Source organism: Asterias rubens, chromosome 10 (genome assembly GCF_902459465.1).
Source record: "Asterias rubens chromosome 10, eAstRub1.3, whole genome shotgun sequence".
Lineage (NCBI taxonomy): Eukaryota > Metazoa > Echinodermata > Asteroidea > Forcipulatida > Asteriidae > Asterias > Asterias rubens.
Genome location: NC_047071.1, coordinates 4,865,576 through 4,882,407, shown reverse-complemented (window position 1 = coordinate 4,882,407; position 16,832 = coordinate 4,865,576). Strand labels below are relative to the sequence as shown.

At 38.3% G+C, this 16,832-nt stretch overlaps 1 protein-coding gene across 1 annotated transcript in view; it reads right to left on the bottom strand.

Annotated features, from left to right (window-relative positions):
- The window catches only part of LOC117295285 (ADAMTS-like protein 1), a 73,316-nt gene that overhangs the window by 24,071 nt on the left and 32,413 nt on the right, over nucleotides 1-16,832 (bottom strand). The window lies entirely within an intron of this gene.

Here is a 16,832-nt window from a genome sequence, read left to right as displayed (position 1 = left end):
GAGACTTAGGTTGGAGACTTAACTGAAGCTGTATTAAAAATAAAAGGGTTTTACACTTGAACACAGTTCTTGCAATAATTATTCAGTTTTATAAATGGGTGTCTTATGATTCCTCGGCGACAGCACAAAATTAAATGATAAGCATTTTTTAATCCATTATTCTCAGAAACAGGAGACTTGATCATTTTGTTGTTGTTTGTTGGTTTTCAAATTATAATTCAATTTGTCAGGAAAGCTTAAAGGCAGTGGACACAATTGGTAATTACTCAAAATATTTATTAGCATAAAACCTGTCTTGGTGACGAGTTATGAGGAGAGGTTGATGGTATAACACATTGTGAGAAACGGCTCCCTCTGAAGGGCCATAGTTTTTGAGAAAGAAGTAATTTTCCACAAATTTGATTTCAAGATCTCAGATTTAGAACTTGAGGTCTAGAAATCAACCATCTAAATGCACACAACTTCGTGTGACATGGGTGTTTTTTCTTTCATTATTATCTCATTATTTAGTCGAAGACCGATTGAGCTCAAATTTTTCCAGGTTTGTTATTTTATGCATATGTTGAGATACACCAACTCTGAAGGCTATCTTTGACAATTACCAATAGTGTCCACTGCCTTTAATCCATCATTCTCAGAAACAGGAGACTTGATCATTTTGTTGTTGTTTGTTGGTTTTCAAATTATAATTCAATTTGTCAGGAAGTAACTTAAGAGACAGGACTAAGCTAAAGTGGTTTCTCTATTCTGCAGCGTAATAATCCTAGGCCTGGACTGCGTGACTAGCACTGATCTATCACAATAACTTGAAGGTCGTATGATAGCATCTGAGAGATGAGTCTTAATAAGGAATGACTCTGTCTTAATGAAGACAGACTTTAGGTTCCTACATTGGCTAAGAATCGGACAGGAAGCAGTAATTCAAGCAAACACTGGACACACTGTTATTATGTCCTTCTCGACTCGTGTTTTTTCCTGAAGCGGCCCAGTTGAAGAAAAACAAAAGAATTAAGGAAACCATAAAACAGGCACAATATTTGGTCCCTGGAAGACAAGTAGGAAATTTGAATTGAGTATAATTGGCTGACTTACAGATCTACATATGGTGTATGTTATTTAATCACAGTTGGTCTGACTTTTCCAAAATCGGAATCAAAATCACAATCAAAATCACAATCAAAATCAAAAATTCAAATCAAAATCAACAAAAAGCCTGATAAAAGATTCTTTTTAAGAATACCCAAGCCTAGAAAATGGAAGTTGAGCTTCAATGAAGAGTTGTTCTAACATTGTCTACCTGTAGTGTGGTTGTCAGAATAGGAGAAAATGGAACACAAGGTGGCAGCAGACAGGTCTGTCCCATTATATTTTGTATGAAATGTCACGCACATACTTTGTACAAAAAAAACATTGCTGTGTGAGCGTCCTGCCATCTGTATGTCTTGTTACAAGAGAAATAAGCATATTAAAATAAAAAGACGATAATTCTTTTCAAAGTTGCAGAAAAGAGTGTAGAAATAGGCTCACAGGGAATACTGAAAAATAGGTTTCAAACGATAGTGTGGCAATTTCCTTTTCCTGTCATAACCAACACTTGACAAAAACATGGATGTCAGTATTAAACAAAGTCACATTTTCTTTCATTATTAAGTTAACTGTGAACACGTAGGAAAGATGGCATTATAAAAATATGAAACCTTGCCTAAGGCAAAACACCTGTAAACAAGAAATTGTAAATTAACACAGTATTAACCCCTAACTGGAAGCAATCATATCTGTTATGAGGAGTGTTTCAGAGTCAGGGCTAGAGTTTGGAGGGGAAACCCACAAAACCGCGGCCAGGGCTTGTGGCTCGTACTGGACCGGAATTTTGTGTACAAGACCAGGGTCAAATTTCATAGAGCTGCTAAGCACACAAATTTGCTTAGCATGAAATTTCTTCTTTTATGAAAACAGGATTACCACTCGAATTTCCACGTGATTTTCAGAATAAGCAAACAACAGCTGAATACCAGTAACAAGCAGTATGCAACAAATGGAAATTCAGTTGGTAATCCTGTTTTTGTCAAAGAAGAAGTTTCATGCTAAGCAAATTTGTCTGCTTAGCAGCTCTATGAAATTGGGCCCAGAATTGAAGTGGGAAGAAAAGATTCCTACACAGATTAACAACTGAACTGCTTAATGTTAAAAGGCCTTAAGAGAAGACTTATCTAATTTGTATAATATGGGCGAGTATTAAACTGGTAGTCAATACTTCAACACAAACACAAGAGTTCAACATCGTCAGACTTGTCCAAGTCTGACTTTTAGTCATGAGTTTGACTATTTGTACTCTTTTGTTCTGCCATGCCACTAGTCACCAAGATATCAACATTATGAACTTTGGTTAAGAGTTGTTAAGGTCGAATTTTACATGGCCTGTTGAATTGGCTGAAGTCTTTTTCCTGAGTTTGAGGCCTATTGACTATTAGGTCAATGAAACCCTCTCTAGCGTGAAGTTAAAGAAACGGAACTCTATCCTAAAAGAAAGTTCAGTACAAAGGACATTTCATTTCCAATAAAATCCATCAGCATCATATGGAAGATGGAAAAAGTAGATCAAGCGTCACATTACTAATGTAGATTGAACAGATGTTAAAAACATGAAGTATGTTTTGTTATTCTCATACCGAATCGATGACAAATGACTAATGACGAATGCCGAATGATTACACCAAGGCTGTAAAGGACAAAATGATCACACTTCCTTTGGGCTGTTTTCTTATCAGAATGAATATCAGTATTTCTTCACAATTCAAACTCAAACAGCCTAAGGTTATGTCATAAAGGTAATTTAAAGTCAATCGGGTCAGGGCAATAACCAGGAATGGAACATTATTCACATGAAATTTTTCAAATAATCTTGTGCATCCGTAGTGTTCTTTATCAGAGCTGGGCCAATTTCATGGCTCTGCTTACTGCCAAACTCTGTGCTTATAATCACCATTCTCCGCTTACTGAGCAATCGCCAGATTTCTGCGCTAGCTGTGTAAGCATAGATGTTCTAGTAATGTGAAGTACGCACACTAACAGGCAAAAGTTCTGTGCTATCTCGTTGAAGTATGTTTGAGGTAAGCACGGAATTCCCTACCAATTCTTTGCCTAAAGTAATTGTTGGTTGCCTCTGGAGGCTACCTGTAAAAATTGCCAAAGCCTAAATATGATTCTAATCCATTTTACTCCCGAGTGCAAACAAGGAACAGCATGTTGTAATCATGGAGCAAAGGGTTCATCTAATCGTTGATGACAACCAAGGAGGCAGAATCTCAAGCCTCGACTCAGCTGACTGACTCAAGAGCTTAGTGATGACAGAAAGGAAGATGAGGTCCTTATCTTATCATTTCCTCTCCAGTTAAGAAGGTGATGATTACCAAGGACAACAGAGGCTGATGGACATAGCCTCTACCTTAGGGAAGGGAGAAGAGGGCGAGAGGGTAGGAAGTGGAGGGGAGAGGGTGGGGAGTGTCCTCCTTCAATATATCATCCCACCTTGAAGATGGCAGAGAAACCTGTTGGACATTAGTGGTCTGTGTCTGTAATACCATGGTATTACAACTTGAGTTGATGCCCCTGTTTCAGATAAATATCCAAACTGTGGTCTTCCTCAACTGGGCTTTCTAATTTCAAGCTTGCCTTCAATCAAGTTTGACTATTTCCTTTGGGAGATAACTGGTTCAAAGAAGGTAGCTTAAGTGTAAGTTCGAGGAGATAATTGGTTTAAAGGGGGTAGGCTAAGTTTGAGTTTGAGTCTCTACTTTGGGAGACAAATGGTTCACGGGTAGTTTATTGACAAGATACTTCCCCATTCTGCTTTCAAACCCCCTTCTGACAGACCAACGGAGACTGATTTATGTTCATCTAGGCTTACATGATAATCCATACATGGCATGGTATAATCCCAGCATTAATCCAACCATTTTTTTTTCTTTTTTCCTTGAAACGAAACACATGGTCAACATCACAACACAGAATCCTGACAGCCAAGAAGTTCTGGCTGTCTATTGGCTGATTCACTCAGTACAACCAGGGTACAATTTCATAGAGCTGCTTAAGCATGAAATATAGCTAAGCACAAAACAAGTATGCTTACCAGATTACTGTGTTCAGTAATCGAAACGTTGATACTTATTGTAACATTAACTCCTGATTGTATTGTAAAATTCCAAGAACTGAACAACAGGAATGTCAACGTCCTACTTTAATTTCACGAAACAGACACCAAGACTTCAGTTTTAATGAAATGGATACCGAGCAACCTATGTTCTGTATTTCTAAGCTTTTATTTCATGACTTGTGTTTAGAATTCCAAGAACTTTTAAGAGTTTTTTTTTTTCCCCCGTTGAAGTAATTGAGATTCACAGCTAACTCCCCGACCTAGAGGCCATAATAACAAGCCCTCTGATGAGGTAATCATACGAGAGCATGAAACCCATGGCCCCCTAATTGCCTTCCCACTTACAATCATTACTGACCCTTCCCAAAGGGAACAACCATCCCAAAGGGAACAAGTAGCATGTCTACAGCTTCATATAATAAAGATCATCGAGAGCTAAAAAAGGGCTCTCGCCGAGAGTTAAATCACTGCTTTTCACTTCATTCATAGCGGATACTTAGGCTACAAAACCAACGCCGCTTATTACTACTTTTTCCCCTACCCTAAAGACGTGAAAACGTACCTGTGCAATAAATACTGCGTAATGAGAACTCGGTACATCATTAGGTGAAATAAAGTATGACAACCAATAAACCCTCCAACCAAACTTCTAATGGATGAGGTTTACTTTAATTCTTGGTTTTGTAAATCCCTTGTCATAAAAAGAGGAGGGAATGGTTAATTAATATGTGAGTTTGGGAAGAGCGCCACACTGTTAGTCTGGAGGTCGCAGGCTCAAACCCTAGACTAGTAAATTTGTCTTTGTTCAACCAACTAATATAAAACTCACTGAACTAAGCTAATTCTCTACAAACTTGTTTCCCTTGCTTGGTGAAAGATAACAGTCGGTGAAACCTAGAATAATTCACGAAGACTTTGGTTAATTTGTCAAAAGAGCCATGGTGTAATAAATTAGTTTACACTATGTTTTGTTTCATGGTTTGCTCACAAAATATTAAAGAAATAAAGCCTGAAGAATCTTAACCATGATCGAGCAAAATAGAGTCGAGTATATCACATCAAACTTGAAGGACCTCTTGCTTAATTGGCACCCCAAGATTTTGCGTCTTTACTCTATTGATGTCCCAACAACCACATAAACCAGGTTTCCTTGCTACGGTCTAATCCAGGGGGTCAAGCACCGTCAAACCAGGGTCTGACCTTACACAAGCCTTACCCATCTTACCTACCCCCCCCCCCCAACATCTACAAGGAACAAGAATGACAATAATCTTAATGAGATCCCTTTAAAGCAACAAATGGAGGATTACCAAATGACATGCCAAGGTTTTAATCTTTTTCTTTACTTTTATTAGAAGTTATTTAACTTTTAGAAATAGTCCTTGATTCATAAATCCAGCTAAGACAAGTTTTAAGAAAGTAACTTGTTCGCTCAGTTGAGGTTGTTGACTGCAAGTTCGTTTTAATAATGATCAAAGGGGGTTACTTAGACAAAATTGAAAACCGTCAAAATCCAAAAACAAATTATTTTTCTTTGAAAAAAGAATGTTTATTTTTTTCAAATCATTACTTTTGAGACCACTCATGATCAAGAAACTCCATTTACCAGGAGATCCAAAATAAGCGAGCAAATTTGTTTAAGTCCATAACAACTGCACTAACGGCCTATACGCTAGTCCTAAGCCGATGCATATCACATCAATAGTAAAATGAGAGGACAATTTTCTGAACAGTCATAGCAATCTTGTTGCCAAACAGCTTAAGCAGCTAAACATAAGCGACTTTTAAAGCCTTATTTAGGTTTCCAGACGACAGGCCCTGAAGCTGTCAGTTCTGCAAAGTGAAGCAGCACAAATGAGACTTTTAAGGAAGGCCGGTAGAACAAAATGGTCAATTGAGAAAACTTCAAAGGCTACCCCAAAAGGACATTCCAGTGTGATAGCCTTAAAACCACTTTTACACATAACCCGTGAAAACATCAGACCAACTCTCAACTCTTTGCATATCTAGGTCTTCTTTGAAACATAATCGCTGCTGCAAGAAGCAAGTGACTGTGCGTTTAGTTGAAGGATGCCTTCATTGTAACTCCATCTTTGTGATTAACAGACAGGAAAAACATGCTTCTTTTCCAGTAATCGAAGAACGTTAAAAAAGGTGTGTAGAAGGATGTGTGTTTATTCTGACAGGCGGATCAATGGGTTGTATTTGTCCCTCTAAGCGACAGCTTCAATTTGTATCATACAATTAAAAGCCAACAAAACACATTGATGAATAGGGTTGTCTCTCCAGCTGATTCGTAGACAGTAGATTGCTTGAGCAGGCATCACCATGGAGTTTACAGAAAAATATTTTACATTGTTTGTTTTAATAGGTTGTTACTTGTTGGGAACGCAAATTAATCTAACCATAATTCAATAACAGTAAGCTCATGTAAAGCATACAGACTTGATCTACAATGGATTCTAAGAACATCTAAATTTCTATATCAACCACAGTGGACCAGTGGTTTTAGACTGCAGGACTGGCAATCACAAGGTTGTGGGTTTGAATCCTACCAAGCTAACCGCTGATTTCACAATAACTAGAACAAGTATTGTCGTCTAGTTATACTGAATTACAGTTTCTTGATTTGTGCAACTCGTAATCAAAGACGTTAAACCAATGTTTGTATGAGAGAGATTGGCTGTGGTGGCAGCTTGGTGTATATATCCCCTTGTGCGAGTTTGACAAGTTCCCTAAATTGGAAGATCATTAAGAGCAAACCTCAAATACATAAAACAACAACAGATTTTAGACTCAGTTTATTCTAGGACATACAGATGTCAAGTTCAGACAACTATGACACAAGGATTGAGGCGGAGTTCTAGGTTTGATCTCTGTGAAGAACTAGAATTTGTTCATTCAGACCATCCGAGACATATTCCCAGTTTCCGTCTCCTTAAATACTCCAGTGAGCTGCCACTCCTTCAGTTTAAGACTTGAGTGGTTGATGGGTTCAGATGACAAGGTGACCTGCTATGACATACCTAGCCCGCCCAAGTAATATTAGCTCTTAATACCTTCAGTAGACATTAATCACAGTGGTATGCGTCCATGTTCAAGCACCAAGGTTTTCTTAAGTCATTGCACTCATCAATGTACAAGGAACCCGAAGGATTTGATGCTAATCCTCTAGCTTGGGTTTGGAGCTTGTTGGAGCCAAACACTAGGATTACCAGATCTTTGTTTGAAGGTCTAGCTATGACATCAGTTGTTTTTTATAGACCATGTCACAGACTACATTATCTACCAAAGGTCTTGGTTTGATCAAACGGTTTACTCAGAAGGAAACTTTGCCTTGTGACGGTGTGTTGAAATTCTAGAAAGGGGAGTACTAGTAGCTCCTTCTGTGGGCTTAACAAAGAGTTAAAACTAGTCTTATCTTGAGTAACTTAAGACTGGCCTTAAGTTTTTAATAACTCCTAAAGAGTCCTAGGACTAGCCCTAAGTTAGGACTATTTTTTGTGAAATCGACCCCTTGCCCAAGTTTAGAACCTGGGCTCGATTTCACAAAGAGCTAGGATTGATCTTAAGCTGTGCATCAATCCTGATTGCTAAGCAAAGTATGATGTCACACTGCTAAAATGGTGATACTGATAACTCTTCTCAAGATGAAACTAGGTGCTTTTGAAATCAATCTTTATTTCTATTGGAACCTCAGGGGCCAATTTCATAGAGCTGCTTAAGCAAAATAAAATTGCTTAAGCACGAAAATAGCTCGCTTATTTTACACATGTTACTGGCCAAAATTTCATGCAACATACTTTGCTTGTGACTGGTATTTAGCTGTTGTTTACTTAGCATACCAACTGAGTGGAGTCTTGGCCGGTAATCTGATTTCACTAAGCAATGATTTTGTTGCTTAAGCAAAATTTTGTGCTTAAGCAGCTCTATGAAATTGGGCCCAGATCATATGACTCACAGGCCATGATAATATCCTAACTGGATATCTGTCTCAAAAGATATTTTCCAATTTGATTTGTCATAAACATATGAAAAGGAAGACTTTATGAATTTGGAATCAATTACACGAAGGTCAGAAAACAGATTTGACAAAATCAAATTGTTCTGGCAAGATTGAAAGAACTCTTCCAAAAGTAGGCCACTAGGCCAGACACACATATGTCTTTTACCAATAAAACTATCATGTCATACTACAATCAATTAATGGTTTGACATTACCAAATCATAGACATATATAATAATTGACAACAGGAACATAACTGGGTAGAATATTCCTCTTAATTCATTTCAGTTGATATCAACAATGATGCTGTTTCTGGGAGAAGGGCTATTTGTCTATGAATCTTGAGACATAATTGTCTTGGAAATGTTTCTTTAATAATGTGAGATGAGTTTTATGCATGATAATGAGACACATCACAACAGGTGGTCCGATTTCTGGGGGCTATCTTGTAACCATGTAACTAACGTCAGTACACATTGGAATAATCATGATGTACATCAGACTTTGTATTAACAGCCAAAAATAGTTACTGACATTTCAACATTTCTGGAAATGCCAGGCCATTAACTATTTTTTGAATTTATACCTTAGGTCCTTTTGGTTGGAAAGCAGCTAAGCAGCTAGTTTGTAACAGCTATTTCTATTTTCTCATTATACATGTATGAACAGGACAGAAATTATTATGACAGCGAAAACTTTTAAACATTCTTTTTGTTTTTAACTCAAAATCTTGCTTCAAGGGTTGAGCAATATAATCAAAATTGGATTTGCCATCTTGCAGTGTAAACCGATGGATTATTTGTGGACATAAAAACAAATTGTGTTAAGTACTGGCCATTTCCATGCTAATATCTTAAGGGATATGAAAACAAACTTCAGAATAAAATAACTTTCTGGTGAATAAAATCAACACCCCCAGGTACCTCCATGTATGACGTGACAGAGTGCAAAAAGACGTTGGCCTTGTCTCAAAACCTGCAATTAATTCTGTGGAAATTACAGGACAGCCCTTAATTATTTAAACCGGTCAGAGCCATTCAAGAAACAGTATAAGATTGAATCTACTAATCTAGGTCAATAAGAGGCAAGCAAGTCTTGTCAACACAACGTATCTTGTCTGGAGCCACAGTAAATGCCACGCAAGTAATTTGGCAACAGTTCCAAACCAGTTTAGTATTTAGAGTGCGTAGAGACGATAGTTAATTGTCTACCTATAGAGACGCCTAAGTGGCAATGGTATTATTTAATTAAATTAGGTCTGCAAGTTACTGTTCCTTAGGGCGGGGGTTGGGATGGGGTGGGGGGTAGGAACTCAAGTCATGAGACCTCTCAGTTATCCTTTAAAACAGAATGGAACTTTTATGCGATTGGACTCCCTGATCTCTTTCTTTTATTTGTCAAAACAAAAGATCTTCTTGGCATAACAATGAAGCGCCAAACTGCAAAGTTTATTTAGTCTGGTGCACACCTGTGTGGTGTCAATGTTTGTACAAATGTTAGGGTCGAGGCTACAGCCTCATTTTAAGGTCACATGTGGTTGTTGGGGGGTAAATGGGTATATCATGAGACCGAGGTACCCCCTGCTGAAGAATGGACTGGGTGGTCACTTGCTAAAGAAACAACACAATGTGAAAGAACAACAAAATATCCTGGGTGGGATATCAGTTAAGAAATTGATGCAAATGACACCCTTTTATAAGAACATGCAGGATTAAATTCCGAGCGGATCAGGTGCATGCATTTTGGCTGCATTATTGGCAAGTGTAACCTAACCTACTATAAAATAGATTATCAATTTGCTCTCATTTATGTCTGTATGATAGTTGCATATTTTTGCCAAATAAATAACATTAGTAATAATTATAGGAAAGAAATTCACAAATCTTGAAGAATTTTGAAGAAGAATCAACACTCAAAACGGTGGAGCCCCATTGGTTCCTATTGTGATGTTGTATTCATTCCGAAAACCAAGTTACCTTTCGACCCTAGCAGAGTCTTCCTAGAAGCCCTCCTAGAAGGCCATTAACTCACTTTTTTTTTTTTTTTACATTCATACCATAGGTCCTTTTCTTTTTCGTTTAACTTTTCATCAAGTTGTCATCTTTTACGCTGACCATACAACTGGAGACTTCACACTCGTGTGTGACAGTCCATGAGCCATTCTATGGACAGGGAAAAACATTCCCTGCAGCAAGGTGAGGGGAGGGGGAGGGGGGGAAGGAGGGGGGTCAGTACACCATCCATGAGGTCAGGGGAAATACAAGCTTTTGCCTCAGCCCTGCCTGAGAGAAGTTAGGGGAAATCCCCAGGCTACAAAACAGGTGTCTAGGTTCAATGGATCCTGATGACAGTAGGAGATGGGGGAGGGGGAGGGGGTGGGGGGAGGGGGAGGGGTGATTGGGATTCATATTGCTCCTCATACCTTCAACACTACAGTTAGATTAGCAATCTTAAGGATATGACTGATACTTCAAGAATGCGAAACCAATCGTCTCAATACAACTTCTATTTCAGACAGGGAGGGGACCAGGTAATCTTGGTAACTTCCTTCCTGTTAAACGTTGACACAAATCCAGGCAAAATCTCAGGATAGATATTTCTCTAACTTGTCAGCTTTTTGAGTGCTGGATCACCTGTGTGTGATCAGAGTATATATGTTTGGTAAGATAGGATAGGAGGGTGAGTGTGCTGGGGGGGGGGGGGGGGGGGGGGGGGGCTGAGTGTGCGTCAGATCGCTAAGACACCAGACACACAACCACAGGCTAGACTATAAGATGACGTACATTGGAGAATGCATCATATTCCAACTATTGCTAATAAGACATAAGAACATGTGTAAGACATCCGCTTGGCTCCAGCAGCTACAGTCAAGTTTGATTAGAATTAGACTAATGAGAAACGTAACGAGCTGTTGCAAGCTGCTTACCAATCATAAGGCCCAATGAAAAAAATAATGAATGGTCTGACATTTCTCAAAGGCTAAAAAACAGACTTATATCAGTTTTTCTTTGAATTTTTCTTTGAAATAACACTTTTATTGGAAGATGTTAACAAATAACTACTTTTACTTTTGTTAAACTTTATTCAAGTAATAAGGAATACAGTTTTAAAAACAGAATCTTTGAAGTCTAGGAAAAGGTTGACTAGTCATGTGTGGCCAATGGGACAATTATGCGTCAACAACAAGCACGCAATCTTTGACTTTTGAGTTTCATCTTCTACGCGATTGTCATGGCGAATGTGTTTATCTATCTGTAAAATCCATTTGAAGACAACCACATGTGGCTTAAAGTGAGAGTGTAACAATTCCAAATAATGAAAGGAAAAACCCTTGTACAGATTTGTGTACTTTCAGACCTGAAGTTTTTCTTAAATTTCTCAAATATTTTAGTGAGAAATTACCTCTTTCTCAAAAACTGTTTTTTCAGAGGGAGTCGTTTCACAATGTTTTTTGAGAGTCTCAATAGCCCCCTTTGCTTGTTACTAAGTTTGACACATTTTGAGGTATTACCAAACATGTCAAGAGCCTTTAATTAATCCACTTGCTCCCCCTCCAGGAATAAGTTTTTTCCAGTAAAATTTGTCAGTAATTTATTTTATTTTATTTGAAATCTTCGGACATAACTCTTTGTTGCCAGGGGCCATCCAGGATGAGGCAAAAGTAAAGTAAGGAAAAAAAAACAAAAACAAAAACAAAAACAAAAAAGTGATGTGCCCTCCGATGACACTCTCCTCTCCATGTATGAATCAATCAGGGCAGATACTCTCTAGGGGTATATGACGAACTACCAAGTATGGCAGACAGAAATAGCCTTTCGGCATTGTGGTAGAGAGTCATGCTACCTTGATAGGTTACACCATCTCATGTGGGTGTGTAAGATCTTAGGGTATAGGTCAAGGAATGATGCCTAGCCTCTTCCCACATCCTCCTCACGTCTAATTCAATCCTTCAGCTGGGTAGTGGTTTGAGACATCTGTCTTGATACATGTGTCTTAAGACAAGGACTTTACAAACAGAAAACAGTCACAGAGCAAACTCACAGAGCAAACTCACAGAGCAAACAGAGAGCAAAGCACACTGCTTGATCACTAAAAGGCTTCAACAAAATTCTTTAGGAGAGAGGAATAAGAAAACCTTTTAGAAAACCGATTCAAACACTCAGGTTTTCAAAACAAAAGTGAGCAGTGACAATTTCATGTTTATGCTGTCAGCATATTTGTCAAGCTCTTTTATTTGTGAACAGTCAGTTGTTCATGCTCAACGAATGAAAGAAGGACAAAAAAAGGGAAAAAGAAGGACAATGTCATTGGTCATATTGCTTATAGGTTTCCAATGCTTTTGTTTTAAAACTGTTTTAACCAAACGTTTTAGAAACGTTACAATATATTTCAAGTAACTTCTTCCAAAGGGAAATTCAGACCTTTCCCAAAGTCATAGGCATCTTATTTACTTCAAGTGACCCCTAAAGTATTGTTTCAGTAAATGTTGTGCATTAGGTTGTTACTGATGTGCTTAATCTACCTTCAAACAATCTACCCTTTAAGTAAATCACTTCAATCCGTGGGCAATGAATTATAGAAGGCCTAAAGATGCCCATCTCAAGTAATTGAGAACGCCTGAAGATGCGCCCCTCGGCAAGTCATCATAACAATCAGTGCCACTTGTTTTGAAAAGTTTCTTTGAATGAGTTGGGCGTTTGACATTAAGTACATCATGGGGGGAGGTGATCTAGTCATGATCAGTTGCAGTCATTATGACACCTGGTTCTATAGAGCGTCAAGCTGCTTCATGCTTTATCCTTAACACGATGGTAAAAAGGTGCAAATTCACGATGAAGGGTTCATAGGGTGGAATATGTTCAAAGTTGCAGTACATCACTCCATAGAGAAAGGACCGCAACGATCAAAGTGTCATGGCCGAGTGGTAAAGAGCATCGAATTCAAGTTCTGGTGCTGATTCACCGGAGTGTGGGTTCGAATCCCGGACGTGACACTTGTGTCCTTGAGCAAGATACTTTACTATAATTGCTTCTCTTCACCCAGGGGTATAAATGGGTACCTGGGAGGGTAGAGGTTGATATTGTGTATGAAAAAGCCACAAGCGCCATACAGGCAGCTCAGGGCTGTATACTCCCGAGGGAGCTGAGAAAGATTAAAGGGATGTTTATTGGCCCCATGACCAGGGCACTAATGTTAAGAACATTGATACGGTTATTGTGAAATGCGCTATATAAGAATTTGTTGTTATTTGCATATTGCAATCAGGGAGATTATGTACAATCAATCAATCTAGAATTACATTCAACATAATAGGGAACAAATTTTCATAATCAGGGAGATTGTCAATTTTGGTCATCAGAACCTGAAAATATATATTTTTTTAGTTTTTTTTTAGGGAACTTTATGCAGAATCAGAGCGGGTTGGCAGCTCTGGCACATCTGCACAAATCTCCATAAGAGGGTTCCCCCAACATCCTCTGCATTTTTTAGTGTCTTTAAGTGGTGTATCTAATATTTATTTGTACTTATTGTCGTCTTCTTGAATAATGTTCCTATGTTCCCCGTGGTGGTGCAATTTTTGTGTATTTTATCTCTGCAATTTTTATCAATATTGTTATCTTGTAATGCCACATTATTCAGCTCTGTGCTGCCAGTTGGTTTTTTAATAAAAATGAATGAATGAATGAATCAATCAACATTTATTGTTCTACATTCACATTCAGCTACTGTATGCATATCATGCCTGAAATTTCATCTTTAAAAGGGCAAGGCCTTTCCCATTTTGCAAAGGGGCACTTCCGTTGGAAGAAAATAAAAGGTCTAGGGGAAAATTTTGAAGGGGCACCAAGGCCATCACCAGGGCCCGATTTCATAGAGCTTCTAAGCACTAAAACTTGCTTAGCATGACATTTCTTCCTTGATAAAAACAGGATTACCAACAACATTTCCATTTGGTGGTTATTGCCTGTTACTGGTATTCAGCTGCTCTTGGCTTATCCTGAATATCACATGGAAATTTGGTTGGAAAACCTGGTTTTATGAAGGCAACAATTTCATGCCAAGCACATTTTTGTGCTTAGCAGCTCTATGAAATTGGGCCCAAGTCACGGAGGCAATGGCCTCAGTGCTTACCTATCGTGTTTTGTATAGTTGTATAATTCTTTGATTGGCTAAGAGAATAATAAAGGGTCTGATTCTGCACAATACCTACATTACATATATAATTAAAAAGGTATTCTAGATGCCTGAATTACATCCTTTAAATTTTTCTCTTGCTTCCCCTCCCCCTTGATTTCTACCTGCCCTTCAGGGAAAATGAGACTCAATTTCACGCCTTGCTGCACTTCATCTTGGCATACTTTTTATCAAATCATAAACGGACAGTATTTTAGAAGAAGGCGTCACAACAATGCAGAAAGTACCAGGCACGCTATCCAGCTGAGAGCGCCTAGGGACAGGGATTTGGCAACCACTTGGCCGATGACAGATTCCCCCAGTGCTTGATCAAAGAACAACACTTCTGGTTTCATCAGGCCAACAGTTGGCTGTCTTGTCAGACTATGGTTTGACATACCCCTCCTCTCTAGGTTGTATGAGGGTGAGAACAAGGGGACGTGAGTAACATAAAAGGGGGCGGAATACTTGCACAGAATTATCAGGCACTCTGACAACATGTGTTCAGCTATAGGCAGTTCCTGATGGGTTGGGTAAATGTGTTCTTTATACATACATTGCATTTTAAAGGCAGTGGACACTATTGGTAAATGTCAAAGACTGGCCTTCACAGTTGGTGGGTCTCAACATATGCATAAAATAATGAACCTGTGAAAATTTGAGCTCAATCGGTCATAGAACTTGCAAGACATGAATGAAAGAAAAAAACATTCTTGTCACACGAAGGTGTGTGCGTTTAGATGGTCGATTTCGAGACCTCAAGTTCTAAATCTGAGGTCTCGAAATCAAATTCGTGGAAAATTACTTTTCTCAAAAACTATGGCACTTCAGAGGGTGCCGTTTATAACAATGTTTTATACCATCAACCTCTCCCCATTACTCGTCACCAAGAAAGGTTTTATGCTAATAATTATTTCGAGTAATTACCAATAGTGTCCACTGCCTTTAAAACTGTGTGCCGTCACTCTCTTGAAAGCTCAGTGGGTTTCACATCAGAATAATTAGAAAATCCACTGGATCAGTTAACAGCCTCAGGTCGAGTGACTAATTTCATGGTTGGAATAAGAATGTTAAGACGGTTGTAAGTTCAAGCATAAGGGGTAAAGATTCCAGTTGAGTTTAGATGTCAAGGGATTGGGCCGGGTTGGACCATGGAGGAAGGGTGGATTGAGTTGGATTCGGGAGGGAGGGGGTCAGGAGGGAGCTGGTAGGGGAGGGAAAGGCAGTCACTCAAAGAAACATAAATGACAAGCGAAAACACCACCTTGATAATAATAATAATAATAATAATAATAATAATAATAATAATAATAATAATAATAATAATAATAATAATAATAATAATAATAATAATAATAATAATAATAATAATAATAATAATAATAATAATAATAATAATAATAATAATAATAATAATAATAATAATAATAATAATAATAATAATAATAATAATAATAATAAGACTTGTAATGCGCACATATCAACCCTGCTGGGTGTTCAAGGCGCAGTAAAACCAAAAACAAAACAAAAACAAAACACAACACAAAGAAAAAACAGAAACAACAAAATTAGTCATTGAAAACCTGTGACATAAGATAAGTTTTGAGAAGAGACTTGAATTTTGCGGTACAAAATAATGGTAGAAAGTATAGGGGTTGATTTCACAAAGAGTCAAGACTGTATCTCAAGTTTTACTCGTCTGGACTAGTCCTAGGTTTTTTAATAGTTCCCAAAGAGTCCAAGAACAAGTCCTAAGTTATGAATATCTTTGTGAAATCCAACCCGGGACACATAGAGGACAATAAAGGTACAATCAAACAACCAAATAGGGAGAAAGGGAAGGGGGGAAGATCAACAAAAAGATGCTTCCTACACAGCCAGAGATTGAAAAGGATTTGAAATCCCGCACCCACAATGAGAACGATGTTATTAGGTTTTTCCCAAGGCTGACTATAACTTAAGGTACCGTGCGGTACATCAGGAAAAACCCCATGAGTGGTAAATGAAGACCAGGGATCACCATGGTAGCATTGTATTTCAACTCCATAATACCACATTCAGTATGAACTGACCTATCTTTGGTCTTTGGGACACCACAACATCACAAGGTACAAACCTTCATGCCATTGAACCTTGTACAGAACCTGCTAAACGTATTCCCAGCTAACCCCTAGCCCAGCTTCAACCAATAGGAGTATCTGGTGAAATCATCATATTATTTGATCAAATTAAAATGGATTTCGTCACATAAAATTCACCATGACATCACAGGTGGCTTCTCTGGTATCCCGCAACCCCACGGGACAGGGTAGAGTACCCCGTTGGGGTAAAAACAAAATGGCTCCCAAGTTTCCTAGTCAAGGTGTTTCATCAATTAGCTCACCATAAATGTCACATTCATGTCATGATATTCCACATGAGATGGTCAGAGGACTGTGAATAAAACTAAGTTAACAAAACCAAGAATTGAGTCACCAATCTACAAGGCAACATAAAAAC